Source organism: Gorilla gorilla, chromosome X (assembly GCF_029281585.2).
Source record: "Gorilla gorilla gorilla isolate KB3781 chromosome X, NHGRI_mGorGor1-v2.1_pri, whole genome shotgun sequence".
In the NCBI taxonomy this organism is placed as follows: Eukaryota; Metazoa; Chordata; class Mammalia; order Primates; family Hominidae; genus Gorilla; species Gorilla gorilla.
The window spans coordinates 6,745,457-6,769,829 of NC_073247.2; positions in this window are offsets into that span (position 1 = coordinate 6,745,457).

Consider the following 24,373-nt stretch of genomic DNA (forward strand, 5'->3'; position numbering starts at 1 on the left):
GTATTAAGATGGAGATATCTACACCGCTATCTGTATAAACATGGAAATATGTACACAGCCATCAGGATGAACATGGAAATATCTACACCGCTATCTGTATGAACATGGAAATACATACACCGCTATCTGTATAAACATGGAAATATCTACACCGCTATCTTTATGAACATGGAAATATCTACACCGCTAACTGTTTGAACAGGGAAATATATACACCGCTATCTGCATGAAAATGGAAATATCTACACCACTATCTGTATGAACATGGAAATACATACACCACTATCTGTATGAACTTGGAAATATCTACACCGCTATCTGTATGAACATGGAAATATCTGCACCGCTATTTGTATGAACATGGAAATATCTACACCACTATCTGTATGAACATGGATATATCTACACCGCTATCTGTATGAACAGGGAAGTATATACACCGCTATCTGCTTGAAAATGGAAATATCTACACAGCTATCTGCATATACATGGGAATATCCACACAGCTATCTCTTTACACATGGAAATAACTACACCGCTATCTGTATGAACATGGAAATATCTACACCGCCATCTGTATGAACATGGAAATATCTGCACCGCCATCTGAATGAACATATAAATATCTACACCGCCATCTGTATTAAGATGGAGATATCTACACCGCTATCTGTATAAACACGGAAATATCTACACCGCTATGTGTATAAACATGCTAATATCTACACCACTATCTGTATGAACATGGAAATACATACACCACTATCTGTATGAACATGGAAATATCTACACCGCTATCTGTATGAACATGGAAATATCTACACCGCTATATGTATGAACTTGGAAATATCTTCACCGCCATCTGTATGAACATGGATATATCTACACAGCCATCTGGATGAACGTGGAAATATCTACACCGCTATCTGTGTAAACATGCATACAACTTCACCGCTATCTGTATAAACATGGAAATATCTACACCGCTATCTTTATGAACATGGAAATATCTACACCGCTAACTGAGCAGGGAAATATATACACAGCTATCTGCATGAAAATGGAAATAACTACACCGCTATCTGTATGAAAATGGAAATACATACACCGCTATCTGTATGAACATGGAAATATCTACACCGCTATGTGTATAAACATGGAAATATCTACACCGCTATCTGTATAAACATGGAAATATCTACACCGCTACATGTATAAACATTTAAATATCAGCCCCGCTATCTGTATGAACATGGAAATAGATACACCGCTATCTGTATGAACATGGAAATATCTTCACAGCCATACGTATGAACATGGAAATATCTGCACGGCAATCTGTATGAACATATCAATATCTTCACCGCCATCTGTATTAAGATGGAGATAACTACACCGCTATCTGTTTAAACATGGAAATATCTACACCGCTATCTGTATGAACATGGAAATATCTACACCGCTATCTGCATGAAAATGGAAATATCTACACAACTATCTGCATATAAATGGAAATATCTACACAGCTATCTCTTTGCACATGGAAATAACTACACCGCTATCTCTATAAACATGGAAATATCTACACCGCCATCTGTATGAACATGGAAATATCTACACCGCTATCTGTATTAAGAAGGAGATATCTACACCGCTATCTGTATAAACATGGAAATAACTTCACCGCTATCTGTATGAAGATGGAAATATCTACACCGCTATCTGTAGAAACACGGAAATATGTACACCTCTACCTGTATAAACATGGAAGTATCAGCACCGCTATCAGTATGAACATGGCAATATCTACACGGCTATCTGTATGAACATGGAAACATCTACACCGCTATCTGTATAAACATGGAAATATCTACACCGCTATCTTTATGAACATGGAAATATCTACACCGCGAACTGAACAGGGAAATATATACACCGCTATCTGCATGAAAACGGAAATATCCACACAGCTATCTGCTTATACATGGAAATATCTACACAGCTATCTCTTTACACATGGAAATAACTACACCGCTATCTGTATGAACATGGAAATAGATACACCGCCATCTGTATGAACATGGAAATATCTGCACCGCCATCTGAATCAACATATAAATATCTACCCCGCCATATGAATTAAGATGGAGATATCTACACCGCTATCTGTATAAACATGGAAATATGTACACAGCCATCAGGATGAACATGGAAATATCTACACCGCTATCTGTATGAACATGGAAATACATACACCGCTATCTGTATGAACATGGAAATAACTACACCGCTATCTGTACGAACACGGAAATATCTACACCGCTATATGTATGAACATGGAAATATCTTCACCGAAATCTGTATGAACATGGATATATCTACACAGCCATGTAGATGAACATGGAAGTATCTACACCGCTATCTGTGTAAACATGCATAGATCTTCACCGCTATCTGTATAAACATGGAAATATCTACACCGCTATCTTTATGAACATGGAAATATCTACACCGCTAACTGTTTGAACAGGGAAATAGATACACCGCTAACTGCATGAAAATGGAAATATCTACACCACTATCTGTATGAACATGGAAATACATACACCACTATCTGTATGAACTTGGAAATATCTACACCGCTATCTGTATGAACGTGGAAATATCTGCACCGCTATCTGTATGAACATGGAAATATCTACACCACTATCTGTATGAACATGGATATATCTACACCGCTATCTGTATGAACAGGGAAGTATATACACCGCTATCTGCTTGAAAATGGAAATATCTACACAGCTATCTGCATATACATGGGAATATCCACACAGCTATCTCTTTACACATGGAAATAACTACACCGCTATGTGTATGAAAATGGAAATATCTACACCGCCATCTGTATGAACTTGGAAATATCTGCACCGCCATCTGAATGAACATATAAATATCTACACCGCCATCTGTATTAAGATGGAGATATCTACACCGCTATCTGTATAAACACGGAAATATCTACACCGCTATGTGTATAAACATGGTAATATCTACACCACTATCTGTATGAACATGGAAACACATACACCACTATATGTATGAACATGGAAATATCTACACCGCTATCTGCATGAACATGGAAATATCTGCACCGCTATCTGTATGAACATGGAAATATCTACACCACTATCTGTATGAACATGGATATATCTACACCGCTATCTGTATGAATATGGAAATATCTTCACCGCCATCTGTATGAACATGGATATATCTACACAGCCATCTGGATGAACATGGAAATATCTACACCGCTATCTGTAGGAACATGGAAATAGCTACACCTCTATCTGTATAAACATGGAAATATCTACACCGCTATCTGTATGAACATGGAAATATCTTCACCGCCAGCTGTATGAACATGGATATATCTACACAGCCATCTGGATGAACATGGAAATATCTACGCCGCTATCTGTATGAACATGGAAATATCTACAAAGCCATCTGGATGAACATGAAAATATCTACACTGCTATCTGTGTAAACATGCATACACCTTCACCGCTATCTGTATAAACATGGAAATATCTACACTGCTACCTGTATAAACATGGAAATATCTACACCGCTATCTCTATGAACATGGAAATATCCACACCGCTATCTGTATGAACATGGAAATAGCTACACCGCTATCTGTATGAACATGGAAATATCTACACCACTATCTGTATGAACATGGAAATATCTACACCGCTATCTGTTTGAACAGGGAAGTATATACAACGCTATCTGCAAGAAAATGGAAATATCTACACAGCTATCTGCATATACATGGAAATATCTACACAGCTATCTCTATGCACATGGAAATAACTACACCGCTATCTCTATAAACATGGAAATATCTACACCACCATCTGTATGAACATGGAAATATCTGCACCGCCATCTGTATGAACATATAAATATCTACACCGCCGTCTGTATTAAGAAGGAGATATCTACACCGCTATCTGTATAAACATGGAAATATCTACACAGCTATCTGTTTGAACATGGAAATATCTACACCGCTATCTGCATTAAAATGGAAATATCTACACAGCTATCTGCATATACATGGAAATATCTACAAAGCTATTTCTCTACATATGGAAATATCTACACCGCAATCTATATAAACATGGAAATATCTACACCGCCATCTGTATGAACATGGAAATATCTGCACCGCCATCTGTATGAACATATAAATATGTAGACCGCCATCTGTATTAAGATGGAGATATCTACACCGCTATCTGTATAAAGATGGAAATATCTACACCGCTATCTGTATAAACATGGAGATATCTACACCGCTACCTGTATAAACATGGAAATATCAGCACCGCTATCTGTATGAACATGGAAATATCTACACCGCTCTCTGTATGAACATGGAAATATCTTCACCGCCATCTGTATGAACATGGATATATCTACACAGCCATCTGGATGAACATGGAAATATCAGCACCGCTATCTGTATGAACATGGAAATATCTACACCTCTACCTGTATGAACGTGGAAATATCTACACCGCTATCTGTATGAACATGGAAAGATCTACACCGCTATCTGTATGAACATGGAAATATCTTCACCGCCATCTGTATGAGCATGGATATATCTACACAGCCATCTGGATGAACATGGATACATATCCACCGCTAACTGCATGAACATAGAAATATCTACACCGCTATCTGTGTAAACATGCATACATCTTCTCCGCTATCTGAATAAACATGGAAATATCTACATCGCTATCTGTATGAACATGGAAATATCTACACCGCTATCTGTTTGAACATGCAAATATCTCCACCGCTATCTGTGTAAACATGCATACATCTTCACCGCTATCTGTATAAACATGGAAATGTCTACACCGCTATGTGTATGAACATGGAAATATCTACACCGCTATCTGTTTGAACATGGAAATATCTACACCGCTATCTGCATGAAAATGTAAATATCTACACAGCAATCTGCATATACATGGAAATATCTACAAAGCTATTTCTTTACACATGGAAATATCTACACCGCTATCTCTATAAACATGGAAATATCTACACCGCCATCTGTATGAACATGGAAATATCTGCACCGCCATCAGTATGAACATATAAATATCTACACCGCCATCTGTATTAAGATGGAGATATCTACACCGTTATCTGTATAAACATGGAAATATCTACACCGCTATCTCTATAAACATGGAAATATCTACACCGCTATCTGTATAAACATGGAAATATCTACACCGCTACCTGTATAAACATGGATATATCACCACCGCTATCTGTATGAACATGGAAATATCTACACAGCCATCTGAATGAACATGGAAATATCTACAACGCTATCTGTATTAACATGGAAATAGCTACACCGCTATCTGTATGAACATGGAAATATCTACACCGCTATCTGTATGAACATGGAAATATCTTCACCGCCATCTGTATGAACATGGATATATCTACACAGCCATCTGGATGAACATGGAAATAGCTACAACGCTATCTGTATGAACATGGAAATAGCTACACCGCTATCTGTGTGAACATGGAAATATCTACACCGCTATCTGTATGAACATGGAAATATCTACACAGCTATCTGCATGAACATGGAAATATCTACACCGCTATCTGCATGAACATGGAAATATCTTCACCGCCATCTGTATGAACATGGATATATCTACACAGCCATCTGGATGAACATGGATATATCTCCACCGCTATCTGCATGAACATGGAAATATCTACACCGCTATCTGTGTAAACATGCATACATCTTCACCGCTATCTGTATAAACATGGAAATATCTACACCGCTATCTGTATAAACACGGAAATATCTACACCGCTACCTGTATAAACATGGAAATATCAGCACCGCTTTCTGTATGAACATGGAAATATCTACACCGCTATCCCTATGAACATGGAAATATCTACACCGATATCTGTATGAACATGGAAATATCTTCACCGCCATCGGTATCAACATGGATATATCTACACAGCCATCTGGATGAACATGGAAATATCAGCACCGCTGTCTGTATGAACATGGAAATATCTACGCCGCTATCTGTATGAACATGGAAATATCTACACCGCTATCTGTATGAACATGGAAATATCTTCACCGCCATCAGTATGAACATGGATATATCTACACAGCCATCTGGATGAACATGGAAATATCTACACCGCTATCTGTATGAACATGGAAATACCTACTCCGCTATCTGTGTAAACATGCATACATCTTCACCGCTATCTGTATAAACATGGAAATATCTACACCGCTATCTGTATAAACATGGAAATATCTACACCGCTACCTGTATAAACATGGAAATATCAGCACCGCTATCTCTATGAACATGGAAATATCTACACAGCCATCTGGATGAACATGAAAATATCTACACCGCTATCTGTATGAACATGGAAATAGCTATACCGCTATCTGTATGAACATGGAAATATCTACACCGCTATGTGTATGAACATGGTAATATCTACACCACTATCTGTATGAACATGGAAATATATTCACCGCCATCTGTATGAACATGGATATATCTACACAGCCATCTGGATGAACATGGAAATATCTACACCTCTATATGTATGAACATGGAAATAGCTACACCGCTATCTGTATGAACATAGAAATAGCTACACCGCTATCTGTATGAACATGGAAGTATCTACACCGCTATCTGTATGAACATGGAAATATCTTCACCGCCATATGAATGAACATGGATATATCTACACAGCCATCTGGATGAACATGGAAATATCTACACCACTATATGTAAGAACATGGAAATAGCTAAACCGCTATGTCTATGAACATGGAAATATTTACACCGCTGTCTGTATGAACATGGAAGTTTCTACACCGCTATCTGTATGAACATTGAAATATCTTCACCGCCATATGTATGAAAACGGATATATCTAGACAGCCATCTGGATGAACATGGAAATATCAGCACCGCTGTCTGTATGAACATGGAAATATCTACACCGCTATCAGTATGAACATGGAAATATATACACAGCTATCTGTTTGAACATGGAAATATCTACACCGCTATCTGCATGAAAATGGAAATATCTACACAGCTATCTGCATATACATGGAAATATCTACAAAGCTATTCCTCTACACATGGAAATATCTACACCGCAATCTCTATAAACACGGAAATATCTACACCGCCATCTGTATGAACATGGAAATATCTGCACCGCCATCTGTATGTACATATAAATATCTACACGGCCATCTGTATTAAGATGGAGATATCTACACCGCTATCTGAATAAACACGGAAATATCTACACCGCTACCTCTTTAAACATGGAAATATCTACACCGCTATCTGTATAAACATGGAAATATCTACAACGCTACCTGTATAAACATGGAAATATGAGCACCGCTATCTGTATGAACATGGAAATATCTACACCGCTATCTCTATGAACATGGAAATATCTACACCGATATCTGTAAGAACATGGAAATATCTTCACCGCCATCTGTATGAACATGGATATATCTACACAGCCATCTGGACGAAAATGGAAATATCAGCACCGCTGTCTGTATGAACATGGAAATATCTACACCGCTATCTGTATGAACATGGAAATATCTACACCGCTATCTGTATGAACATGGAAATAACTTCACCGCCATCTGTATGAGCATGGATATATCTACACAGCCATCTGGATGAACATGGAAATATCTACACCGCTATCTGTATGAACATGGAAATCTCTACACCGCTATCTGTGTAAACATGCATACATCTTCACCGCTATCTGTATAAACATGGAAATATCTACACTGCTATCTGCATGAACATGGAAATATCTACACCGCTATCTGTATGAACATGGAAATATATTCACCGCCATCTGTATGAACATGGATATATCTACACAGCCATCTGGATGAACATGGAAATACCTACACCGCTATCTGTATGAACATGGAAACAGCTACACTGCTATCAGTATGAACATGGAAATATCTACACCGCTATCTGTATGAACACGGAAATATCTACACCGATATCTGTATGAACATGGAAATATCTTCACCGCCATCTGTATGAACATGAAAATATCTGCACCCCCATCTGTATTAAGATGGAGATATCTACACCGCAATCTGTATAAACCTGGAAATATCTACACCGATATCTGTATAAACATGGAAATATCTACACCGCTATCTGTATAAACATGGAAATATCTACACCGCTACCTGTATAAACATGGAAATATCAGCACCGCTATCTGTATGAACATGGAAATATCTACACCGCTATCTATACGAACATGGAAATATCTACACCGCTATCTCTATGAACATGGAAATATTTACACCGATATCTGTATGAACATGAAAATATCTTCACCGCCATCTGTATGAACATGGATATATCTACACAGCCATCTGGATGAACAAGGAAATATCAGCACGGCTGTCTGTATGAACATGGAAATATCTACACCGCCATCTGTATTAAGATGGAGATACCTACACCGCTATCTGTTTAAACATGGTAATATCTACACCGCTCTCTGTATAAACATGGAAATATCTACACCGCTATCTGTATAAACATTTAAATAGCTACACCTCTATCCGTATGAACATGGAAATATCTACACCGCTATCTGTATAAACATGGAAAGGTCTACACCGCTATCTGTATGAACATGGAAATATCTTAACCGCCATCTGTATGAACATGGATATATCTACACAGCCATCTGGATGAACATGGAAATATCTACACCGCTATCTGTATGAACATGGAAATATCTACACCGCTCTCTGTGTAAACATGCATACATCTTCACCGCTATCTGTATAAACACGGAAATATCTGCACCGCTATCTGTATGAACATGGAAATATCTACACCGCTATCTGTTTGAACATGGAAATATCGACACCGCTATCTGCATGAAAATGGAAATATCTACACAGCTATCTGCATATACATGGAAATATCTACAAAGCTATTTCTTTACACATGGAAATAACTACACCACTATCTCTATAAACATGGAAATATCTACACCGCCATCTGTATGAACATATAAATATCTACACGGCCATCTGCATTAAGATGGAGATATCTACACTGATATCTGTATAAACATGGAAATATCTACACCGCTATCTATATAAACATGGAAATAACTACACCGCTATCTGTATGAACATGGAAATATCTACACCGCTACCTGCATAAACATGGAAATATCAGCACCGCTATCTCTATGAACATGGAAATATCTACACAGCCATCTGGATGAACATGGAAATATGTACATCGCTATCTGTATGAACATGGAAATAGCTACACCGCTATCTGTATGAACATGGAAATATCTACACCACTATCTGCATGAACATGGAAATATCTACACCGCATTCTGTATGAACATGGAAATATATAGACCACTATCTGTATAAACATGGAAATATCAACACCGCTACCTATATAAACATGGAAATATCAGCACCGCTATCTGTATGAACATGGAAATATCTACACCGCTATCTCTATGAACATGGAAATATTTACACCGATATCTGTATGAACATGGAAATATCTTCACCGCCATCTGTATGAACATGGATATATCTACACAGCCATCTGGATGAACAAAGAAATATCAGCACGGCTGTCTGTATGAACATGGAAATATCTACACCGCTATCTGTATTAACATGGAAATATCTACACAGCTATCTGTTTGAACATGGAAATATCTACACCGCTCTCTCCATGAAAATGGAAATATCTACACAGCTATCTGCATATACATGGAAATATCTACAAAGCTATTCCTCTACACATGTAAATACCTACACTGCAATCTCTATAAACATGGAAATATCTGCACCGCCATCTGTATGAACATGGAAATATCTGCACCGCCATCTGTATGAACATATAAATATCTACACCGCCATCTGTATTAAGATGCAGATATCTACACCGCTATCTGTATAAACACGGAAATATCTACACCGCTACCTGTATAAACATGGAAATATCTACACAGCTATCTGTATAAACATGGAAATACCTACACCGCCACCTGTATAAACATGGAAATAGCACCGCTATCTGCATGAACATGGAAATATCTTCACCGCCATCTGTATGAACATGGATATATCTACACAGCCATCTGGATGAACATGGATATATCTCCACCGCTATCTGCATGAACATGGAAATATCTACACCGCTATCTGTGTAAACATGCATACATCTTCACCGCTATCTGTATAAACATGGAAATATCTACACCGCTATCTGTATAAACACGGAAATATCTACACCGCTATCTGTATAAACACGGAAATATCTACACCGCTACCTGTATAAACATGGAAATATCAGCACCGCTTTCTGTATGAACATGGAAATATCTACACCGCTATCCCTATGAACATGGAAATATCTACACCGATATCTGTATGAACATGGAAATATCTTCACCGCCATCGGTATCAACATGGATATATCTACACAGCCATCTGGATGAACATGGAAATATCAGCACCGCTGTCTGTATGAACATGGAAATATCTACGCCGCTATCTGTATGAACATGGAAATATCTACACCGCTATCTGTATGAACATGGAAATATCTTCACCGCCATCAGTATGAACATGGATATATCTACACAGCCATCTGGATGAACATGGAAATATCTACACCGCTATCTGTATGAACATGGAAATACCTACTCCGCTATCTGTGTAAACATGCATACATCTTCACCGCTATCTGTATAAACATGGAAATATCTACACCGCTATCTGTATAAACATGGAAATATCTACACCGCTACCTGTATAAACATGGAAATATCAGCACCGCTATCTCTATGAACATGGAAATATCTACACAGCCATCTGGATGAACATGAAAATATCTACACCGCTATCTGTATGAACATGGAAATAGCTATACCGCTATCTGTATGAACATGGAAATATCTACACCGCTATGTGTATGAACATGGTAATATCTACACCACTATCTGTATGAACATGGAAATATATTCACCGCCATCAGTATGAACATGGATATATCTACACAGCCATCTGGATGAACATGGAAATATCTACACCTCTATATGTATGAACATGGAAATAGCTACACCGCTATCTGTATGAACATAGAAATAGCTACACCGCTATCTGTATGAACATGGAAGTATCTACACCGCTATCTGTATGAACATGGAAATATCTTCACCGCCATATGAATGAACATGGATATATCTACACAGCCATCTGGATGAACATGGAAATATCTACACCACTATATGTAAGAACATGGAAATAGCTAAACCGCTATGTCTATGAACATGGAAATATTTACACCGCTGTCTGTATGAACATGGAAGTTTCTACACCGCTATCTGTATGAACATTGAAATATCTTCACCGCCATATGTATGAAAACGGATATATCTAGACAGCCATCTGGATGAACATGGAAATATCAGCACCGCTGTCTGTATGAACATGGAAATATCTACACCGCTATCAGTATGAACATGGAAATATATACACAGCTATCTGTTTGAACATGGAAATATCTACACCGCTATCTGCATGAAAATGGAAATATCTACACAGCTATCTGCATATACATGGAAATATCTACAAAGCTATTCCTCTGCACATGGAAATATCTACACCGCAATCTCTATAAACACGGAAATATCTACACCGCCATCTGTATGAACATGGAAATATCTGCACCGCCATCTGTATGTACATATAAATATCTACACGGCCATCTGTATTAAGATGGAGATATCTACACCGCTATCTGAATAAACACGGAAATATCTACACCGCTACCTCTTTAAACATGGAAATATCTACACCGCTATCTGTATAAACATGGAAATATCTACAACGCTACCTGTATAAACATGGAAATATGAGCACCGCTATCTGTATGAACATGGAAATATCTACACCGCTATCTCTATGAACATGGAAATATCTACACCGATATCTGTAAGAACATGGAAATATCTTCACCGCCATCTGTATGAACATGGATATATCTACACAGCCATCTGGACGAAAATGGAAATATCAGCACCGCTGTCTGTATGAACATGGAAATATCTACACCGCTATCTGTATGAACATGGAAATATCTACACCGCTATCTGTATGAACATGGAAATAACTTCACCGCCATCTGTATGAGCATGGATATATCTACACAGCCATCTGGATGAACATGGAAATATCTACACCGCTATCTGTATGAACATGGAAATCTCTACACCGCTATCTGTGTAAACATGCATACATCTTCACCGCTATCTGTATAAACATGGAAATATCTACACTGCTATCTGCATGAACATGGAAATATCTACACCGCTATCTGTATGAACATGGAAATATATTCACCGCCATCTGTATGAACATGGATATATATACACAGCCATCTGGATGAACATGGAAATAACTACACCGCTATCTGTATGAACATGGAAACAGCTACACTGCTATCAGTATGAACATGGAAATATCTACACCGCTATCTGTATGAACACGGAAATATCTACACCGATATCTGTATGAACATGGAAATATCTTCACCGCCATCTGTATGAACATGAAAATATCTGCACCCCCATCTGTATTAAGATGGAGATATCTACACCGCAATCTGTATAAACCTGGAAATATCTACACCGATATCTGTATAAACATGGAAATATCTACACCGCTATCTGTATAAACATGGAAATATCTACACCGCTACCTGTATAAACATGGAAATATCAGCACCGCTATCTGTATGAACATGGAAATATCTACACCGCTATCTATACGAACATGGAAATATCTACACCGCTATCTCTATGAACATGGAAATATTTACACCGATATCTGTATGAACATGAAAATATCTTCACCGCCATCTGTATGAACATGGATATATCTACACAGCCATCTGGATGAACAAGGAAATATCAGCACGGCTGTCTGTATCAACATGGAAATATCTACACCGCCATCTGTATTAAGATGGAGATACCTACACCGCTATCTGTTTAAACATGGTAATATCTACACCGCTCTCTGTATAAACATGGAAATATCTACACCGCTATCTGTATAAACATTTAAATAGCTACACCTCTATCCGTATGAACATGGAAATATCTACACCGCTATCTGTATAAACATGGAAAGGTCTACACCGCTATCTGTATGAACATGGAAATATCTTAACCGCCATCTGTATGAACATGGATATATCTACACAGCCATCTGGATGAACATGGAAATATCTACACCGCTATCTGTATGAACATGGAAATATCTACACCGCTATCTGTGTAAACATGCATACATCTTCACCGCTATCTGTATAAACACGGAAATATCTGCACCGCTATCTGTATGAACATGGAAATATCTACACCGCTATCTGTTTGAACATGGAAATATCGACACCGCTATCTGCATGAAAATGGAAATATCTACACAGCTATCTGCATATACATGGAAATATCTACAAAGCTATTTCTTTACACATGGAAATAACTACACCACTATCTCTATAAACATGGAAATATCTACACCGCCATCTGTATGAACATATAAATATCTACACGGCCATCTGCATTAAGATGGAGATATCTACACTGATATCTGTATAAACATGGAAATATCTACACCGCTATCTATATAAACATGGAAATAACTACACCGCTATCTGTATGAACATGGAAATATCTACACCGCTACCTGCATAAACATGGAAATATCAGCACCGCTATCTCTATGAACATGGAAATATCTACACAGCCATCTGGATGAACATGGAAATATGTACATCGCTATCTGTATGAACATGGAAATAGCTACACCGCTATCTGTATGAACATGGAAATATCTACACCACTATCTGCATGAACATGGAAATATCTACACCGCATTCTGTATGAACATGGAAATATATAGACCACTATCTGTATAAACATGGAAATATCAACACCGCTACCTATATAAACATGGAAATATCAGCACCGCTATCTGTATGAACATGGAAATATCTACACCGCTATCTCTATGAACATGGAAATATTTACACCGATATCTGTATGAACATGGAAATATCTTCACCGCCATCTGTATGAACATGGATATATCTACACAGCCATCTGGATGAACAAAGAAATATCAGCACGGCTGTCTGTATGAACATGGAAATATCTACACCGCTATCTGTATTAACATGGAAATATCTACACAGCTATCTGTTTGAACATGGAAATATCTACACCGCTCTCTCCATGAAAATGGAAATATCTACACAGCTATCTGCATATACATGGAAATATCTACAAAGCTATTCCTCTACACATGTAAATACCTACACTGCAATCTCTATAAACATGGAAATATCTGCACCGCCATCTGTATGAACATGGAAATATCTGCACCGCCATCTGTATGAACATATAAATATCTACACCGCCATCTGTATTAAGATGCAGATATCTACACCGCTATCTTTATAAACACGGAAATATCTACACCGCTACCTGTATAAACATGGAAATATCTACACAGCTATCTGTATAAACATGGAAATACCTACACCGCCACCTGTATAAACATGGAAATATCAGCACCGCTATCTGTATGAACATGGAAATATCTACACTGCTATCTCTATGAACATGGAAATATCTACACCGTTATCTGTAAGAACATGGAAATATCTCCACCGCCATCTGTATGAACATGGATATATCTACACAGCCATCTGGACGAAAATGGAAATATCAGCACCGCTGTCTGTATGAACATGGAAATATCAACACCGCTATCTGTATGAAGATGGAAATATCTTCACCGCCATCTGTATGAACATGGATATATCTACACAGCCATCTGGATGAACATGGAAATATCTACAACGCTATCTGTATGAACATGGAAATCTCTACACCGCTATCTGTGTAAACATGCATACATCTTCACCGCTATGTGTATAAACATGGAAATATCTACACTGAAAACTGCATGAACATGGAAATATCTACACCGCTATCTGTATGAACATGGAAATATCTTCACCGCCATCTGTATGAACATGGATATATCTACAAAGCCATCTGGATGAACTTGGAAATATCTACACGGCTATCTGTATGAACAAGGAAACAGCTACACCGCTATCAGTATGAACATGGAAATATCTCCACCGCTATCTGTAAAAACACGGAAATATCTACACCGCTATCTGTATGAACATGGAAATATCTTCACCGCCATCTGTATGAACATGAATATATCTACACAGCCATCTGGATGAACATGGAAATATCTACACCGCTATATGTATGAACATGGAATTAGCTACACCGGTATCTGAATGAACATGGAAATATCTACACCGCTATCTGTATGAACATGGAAATATCTACACCGCTATCTGTATGAACATGGAAATATTTTCACCGCCATCTGTATGAACATGGATATATCTACACAGCCATCTGGATGAACATGGAAATATCTACACCGCTATCTGTATGAACATGGAAATATCTACACCGCTCTCTGTGTAAACATGCATACATCTTCACCGCTATCTGTATAAACATGGAAATATCTACACCGCTATCCGTATAAACATGGAAATATCAGCACCGCTATCTGTATGAACATGGAAATATCTACACAGCCATCTGGATGAACATGGAAATATCTACACCGCTATCTGTATGAACATGGAAATAGCTACACCGCTATCTGTATGATCATGGAAACATCTACACCACTATCTGTATGAACATGGAAATATCTACACCGCTATCTGTATGAACATGGAAATATCTTCACCGCCATCTGTATGAACATGGTTATATCTACACAGCCATCTGGATGAACATGGAAATATCTACACCGCTATCTGTATGAACATGGAAATAGATACTCCGCTATCTGAACATGGAAATATCTACACCGCTATCTGTATGAACATGGAAATATCTACACCGCTATCTGTATGAACATGGAAATATCTTCACCGCCATCTGTATGAACATGGATATATCTACACAGCCATCTGCATGAACATGGAAATATCTACACCGCTATCTGTATGAACATGGAAATATCTACACCGCTATCTGTGTAAACATGCATACATCTTCACCGCTATCTGTATAAACATGGAAATATCTACACCGCTATCCGTATAAACATGGAAATATCAGCACTGCTATCTGAATGAACATGGAAATATCTACACAGCCATCTGGATGAACATGGAAATATCTACACGGCTATCTCTAGGAACATGAAAATATTTACACCGATATCTGTATGAACATGGAAATATCTTCACTGCCAACTGTATGAACATGGATATATCTACACAGCCATCTGGATGATCAAGGAAATATCTACACAGCTATCTGTTTGAACATGGAAATATCTACACCGCTATCTGCATGAAAATGGAAATATCTACACAGCTATCTGCATATACATGGAAATATCTTCAAAGCTATTCCTCTACACATGGAAATATCTACACCGCAATCTCTATAAACATGGAAATATCTACACCGCCATCTGTATGAACATGGAAATATCTGCACCGCCATCTGTATGAACATATAAATATCTACACCGCCATCTGTACTAAGATGGAGATATCTTCACCGCTATCTGTATAAACACGGAAATATCTACACCGCTACCTGTATAAACATGGAAATATTTACACCGCTATCTGTATAAACATGGAAATATCTACACCGCTACCTGTATAAACATGGAAATATCAGCACCGCTATCAGTATGAACATGGAAATATCTACATCGCTATCTCTATGAACATGGAAATATCTACACCGATATCTGTAAGAACACGGAAATATCTACACCGCTATCTGTATGAACATGGAAATATCTTCACCGCCATCTGTATGAACATGAATATATCTACACAGCAATCTGGATGAACATGGAAATATCTACACCGCTATGTGTATGAACATGGAATTAGCTACACCGGTATCTGAATGAACATGGAAATATTTACACCGCTATCTGTATGAACACGGAAATATCTACACCGCTATCTGTATGAACATGGAAATATCTTCACCGCCATCTGTATGAACATGGATATATCTACACAGCCATCTGGATAAACATGGAAATATCTACACCGCTATCTGTATGAACATGGAAATATCTAAACCGCTCTCTGTGTAAACATGCATACATCTTCACCGCTATCTGTATAAACATGGAAATATCAGCACCGCTATCTGTATGAACATGGAAATATCTACACCGCTATCTGTATGAACATGGAAATATCTTCATCGCCATCTGTATGAACATGGTTATATCTACACAGCCATCTGGATGAACATGGAAATATCTACACCGCTATCTGTATGAACATGGAAATAGCTACTCCGCTATCTGAACATGGAAATATATACACCGCTATCTGTATGAACATGGAAATATCTACACCGCTATCTGTATGAACATGGAAATATCTTCACCGCCATCTGTATGAACATGGATATATCTACACCGCCATCTGGATGAACATGGAAATATCTACACCGCTATCTGTATGAACATGGAAATATCTACACCGCTATCTGTGTAAACATGCATTCATCTTCACCGCTGTCTGTATAAACATTGAAATATCTACACCGCTACCTATATAAACATGGAAGTATCAGCACCGCTATCTGTATGAACATGGAAATATCTACACCGCTATCTCTAGGAACATGGAAATATTTACACCGATATCTGTATGAACATGGAAATATCTTCACCGCCATCTGTATGAACATGGATATATCTACACAGCCATCTGGATGAACAAGGAAATATCTACACAGCTCTCTGTTTGAACATGGAAATATCTACACCGCTATCTGCATATACATGGAAATATCTACACAGCTATCTGCATATACATGGAAATATCTACAAAGCTATTCCTCTACACATGGAAATATCTACACCGCAATCTCTATAAACATGGAAATATCTACACCGCCATCTGTATGAACATGGAAATATCTGCACCGCCATCTGTATGAACATATAAATATCTACACCGCCATCTGTACTAAGATGGAGATATCTACACCGCTATCTGTATAAACACGGAAATATCTACACCGCTACCTGTATAAACAAGGAAATATTTACACCGCTATCTGTATAAACATGGAAATATCTACACCGCTACCTGTATAAATACGGAAATATCAGCACCGCTATCTGTATGAACATGGAAATATCTACACCGCTATCTCTATGAACATGGAAATATCTACACCGATATCTGTAAGAACATGGAAATATCTTCACCGCCATCTGTATGAACATGGATATATCTACAAAGTCATCTGGACGAAAATGGAAATATCAGCACCGCTGTCTGTATGAACATGGAAATATCTACACCGCTATCTGTATGAACATGGAAATATCTACACCGCTATCTGTATGAACATGGAAATACCTTCACCGCCATCTGTATTAACATGCATATATCTACACAGCCATCTGGATGAACATGGAAATATCTACACCGCTATCTGCGTAAACATGTATACATCTTCACCGCTATCTGTATAAACATGGAAATATCTACACCGCTATCTTTATGAACATGGAAATATCTAAACCGCTAACTGTTTGAACACGGAAATATATACACCGCTATCTGCATGAAAATGGAAATATATACACCGCTATCTGTATGAACATGGAAATACATACACCGCTATATGTATGAACAAGGAAATATCTACACCGCTATCTGTATAAACACGGAAATATCTACACCGCTATCTGTATAAACATGGAAATATCTACACCGCTATGTGTATAAACATGGAAATATCTACACCGCTATCTGTTTCAACATGGAAATATCTACACCGCTATCTGCATGAAAATGGAAATATCTACACAGCTATCTGCATATACATGGAAATAACAACACAGCTATCTCTTTACACATGGAAATAACTACACTGCTATCTCTATAAACATGGAAATATCTACACCGCCATCTGTATGAACATGGAAATATCTGCACCGACATCTTTATGAACATATAAATATCTACACCGCCATCTGTATTAAGATGGAGATATCTACACCGCTATCTGTATAAACTTGGAAATATCTACACCGCTATCTGTAAAAACATGGAAATATCTACGCCGCTTTCTGTATAAACAAGGAAATATCTACACTGCTACCTGTATAAACATGGAAATATCACCACACCTATCTGTATTATCATGTAAATAGCTACACAGCCATCTGGATGAACATGGAAATATCTACCCCGCTATCTGTATGAACATGGAAATAGCTACACTGCTATCTGTATGAACATGGAAATACCTACACCGCTATCTGTATAAACATGGAAATATCTACACCGCTATCTGTATGAACATGGAAATATCTTCACCGCCATCTGTATGAACATGGATATATCTACACAGCCATCTGGATGAACATGGAAATATCTACACCGCTATCTGTATGAACATGGAAATATCTACTCAGCCATCTGGATGAACATGAAAATAACTACACAGCTATCTGTGTAAACATGCATACATCTTCACCGCTATCTGTATAAACATGGAAATATCTACACCGCTACCTGTATAAACATGGAAATATCTACACCGCTATCTCTATGAACATGGAAATATCCACACCGCTATCTGTATGAACATGGAAATATCTACACCGCTATCTGTATGAACATGGAAATATCTACACCACTATCTGTATGAACATGGAAATATCTACACCGGTATCTGTTTGAACAGGGAAGTATATACACCGCTATCTGCTTGAAAATGGAAATATCTACACAGCTATCTGCATATACATGGGAAAATCTACACAGCTATCTCTTTACACATGGAAATAACTACACCGCTATCTGTATGAACATGGAAATATATACACTGCCATGTGTATGAACATGGAAATATCTGCACCGCCATCTGTATGAACATATAAATATCTACACCGCCATCTGTATTAAGATGGAGATATCTACACCGCTATCTGTATAAACTTGGAAATATCTACACCGCTATCTGTATAAACATGGAAATATCTACACCACTATCTGTATAAACATCGAAATGTCTACACCGCTACCTGTATAAACATGGAAATATCAGCACCGCTATCTGTATGAACATGTAAATATCTTCACCGCTATCTCTATGAACATGGAATTATCTACACCGCTATCTGTATGAACATGGAAATATCTACACCGCTATCTGTATAAACATGGAAATATGTACACTGCTACCTGTATAAACATGGAAGTATCAGCACCGCTATCGGTATAAACATGGCAATATCTACACGGCTATCTGTATGAACATGGAAATATCTGCACCGCTATCTGTATGAACATGGAAATATCTTCACCGCCATCTCTATGAACATGGATATATCTACACAGCCATCTGGATGAACATGAAAATATCTACACCGCTATCTGTATGAACATGGAAATATCTGCACCGACATCTGTAAGAACATATAAATATCTACACCGCCATCTGTATTAAGATGGAGATATCTACACCGCTATCTGTATAAACTTGGAAATATCTACACCGCTATCTGTAAAAACATGGAAATATCTATGCCGCTTTCTGTATAAACAAGGAAATATCTACACTGCTACCTGTATAAACATGGAAATATCAGCACCGCTATCTGTATTATCATGTAAATAGCTACACAGCCATCTGGATGAACATGGAAATATCTACACCGCTATCTGTATGAACATGGAAATAGCTACACCGATATCTGTATGAACATGGAAATACCTACACCGCTATCTGTATAAACATGGAAATATCTACACCGCTATCTGTATGAACATGGAAATATCTTCACCGCCATCTGTATGAACATGGATATATCTACACAGCCATCTGGATGAACATGGAAATATCTACACCGCTATCTGTATTAACATGGAAATATCTACACAGCCATCTGGATGAACATGAAAATATCTACACAGCTATCTGTGTAAACATGCATACATCTTCACCGCTATCTGTATAAACATGGAAATATCTACACCGCTACCTGTATAAACATGGAAATATCTACACCGCTATCTCTATGAGCATGGAAATATCCACACCGCTATCTGTATGAACATGGAAATAGCTACACCGCTATCTGTAAGAACATGGAAATATCTACACCACTATCTGTATGAACATGGAAATATCTACACCGGTATCTGTTTGAACAGGGAAGTATATACACCGCTATCTGCTTGAAAATGGAAATATCTACACAGCTATCTGCATATACATGGGAAAATCTACGCAGCTATCTCTTTACACATGGAAATAACTACACCGCTATCTGTATAAACATGGAAATATATACACTGCCATCTGTAAGAACATGGAAATATCTGCACCGCCATCTGTATGAACATATAAATATCTACACCGCCATCTGTATTAAGATGGAGATATCTACACCGCTATCTGTATCAACTTGGAAATATCTACACCGCTATCTGTATAAACATGGAAATATCTACACCACTATCTGTATAAACATGGAAATGTCTACACCGCTACATGTATAAACATGGAAATATCAGCACCGCTATCAGTATGAACATGTAAATATCTTCACTGCTATCTCTATGAACATGGAATTATCTACACCGCTATCTGTATGAACATGGAAATATCTACACCGCTATCTGTATAAACATGGTAATATGTACACCGCTACCTGTATAAACATGGAAGTATCAGCACCGCTATCGGTATAAACATGGCAATATCTACACGGCTATCTGTATGAACATGGAAATATCTGCACCGCTATCTGTATGAACATGGAAATATCTTCACCGCCATCTCTATGAACATGGATATATCTACACAGCCATCTGGATGAACATGAAAATATCTACACCGCTATCTGTATGAACATGGAAATATCTACTCAGCTATCTGTATGAACATGGAAATATCTACACCGCTATTAGTATGAACATGGAAATATCTACACCGCTATCTGTGTAAACATGTATACATCTTCACCGCTAACTGCATGAAAATGGAAATATCTACACAGCTATCCGCATATACATGGAAATATCTACAAAGCTATCTGTATAAACATGGAATTATCTACACCGCTATCTGTATGAACATGGAAATATCTTCACCGCCATCTGTATGAACATGGAAATAACTGCACAGCCATCTGGATGAACATGAAAATATCTACACTGCTATCTGTGTAAACATGCATACATCTTCACCGCTATCTGTATAAACATGGAAATATCTACACCGCTACCTGTATAAACATGGAAATATCTACACCGCTATCTCTATGAACATGGAAATATCCACACCGCTATCTGTATGAACATGGAAATAGGTACACCGCTATCTGTATGAACATGGAAATATCTACACCACTATCTGTATGAACATGGAAATATCTACACCGCTATCTGTTTGAACAGGGAAGTATATACACCGCTATCTGCTTGAAAATGGAAATATCTACACAGCTATCTGCATATACATGGGAATATCTACACAGCCGTCTCTTTACACATGGAAATAACTACACCGCTATCTGTATGAACATGGAAATATCTACACCGCCATCTGTATGAACATGGAAATATCTGCACCGCCATCTGTATGAACATATAAATATCTACACCGCCATCTGTATTAAGATGGAGATATCTACACCGCTATCTGTATAAACTTGGAAATATCTACACAGCAATCTGTATAAACATGGAAATATCTACACCACTATCTGTATGAACATGGAAATAACTACACCGCTACCTGTATAAACATGGAAATATCAGCACCGCTATCTGTATGAACATGGAAATATCTACACCGCTATCTCTATGAGCATGGAAATATCTTCACCGCTATCTGTATGAACATGGAAATAGCTACACCGCTATCTGTATGAACATGGAAATATCTACACCACTATCTGTATGAACATGGAAATATCTACACCGCTATCTGTATGAACATGGATATATCTACACAGCCATCTGGATGAACATGGAAATATCTTCACCGCTATCTGTGTGAACATGGAAATATCTACACCACTATCTGTATGAACATGGAAATATCTACACCGCTATGTGTTTGAACAGGGAAATATATACACCGCTATCAGCATGAAAATGGAAATATCTACACAGCTATCTGCATATACATGGAAATATCTATACAGCTATCTCTTTACACATGGAAATAACTACACCGCTATCTGTATGAACATGGAAATATCTACACCGCCATCTGTATGAACATGGAAATATCTACACCGCTATCTGTATAAACATGGAAATATCTAAACCGCTACCTGTATAAACATGGAAATATCAACACCGCTATCGGTATGAACACGGAAATATCTACACCGCTATCTGTATGAACATGGAAATATCTACACCGCTATCTGTATGAACATGGAAATATCTTCACTGCCATCTGTATGAACATGGATATATCTACACAGCCATCTGGATGAACATGGAAATATCTACACCGCTATCTGTATGAACATGGAAATATCTACACAGGCATCTGGATGAACATGAAAATATCTACACCGCTATATGTGTAAACATGCATACATCTTCACCGCTATCTGTATAAACATGGAAATATCTACACCGCTACCTGTATAAACATGGAAATATCTGCACCGCTATCTGTATGAACATGGAAATATCTGCACCGCTATCTCTATGAACATGGAAATATCCACACCGCTATCTGTATGAACATGGAAATAGCTACACCGCTATCTGTATGAACATGGAAATATCTACACCACTATCTGTATGAACATGGAAATATCTACACCGCTATCTGTTTGAACAGGGAAATATATACACCGCTATCTGCATGAAAATGGAAATATCTACACAGCTATCTGAATATACATGGGAATATCTACACAGCTATCTCTTTACACATGGAAATAACTACAATGCTATCTGTATGAACATGGAAATATCTACACCGCCATCTGTATGAACATGGAAATATCTGCACCGCCATCTGTAAGAAC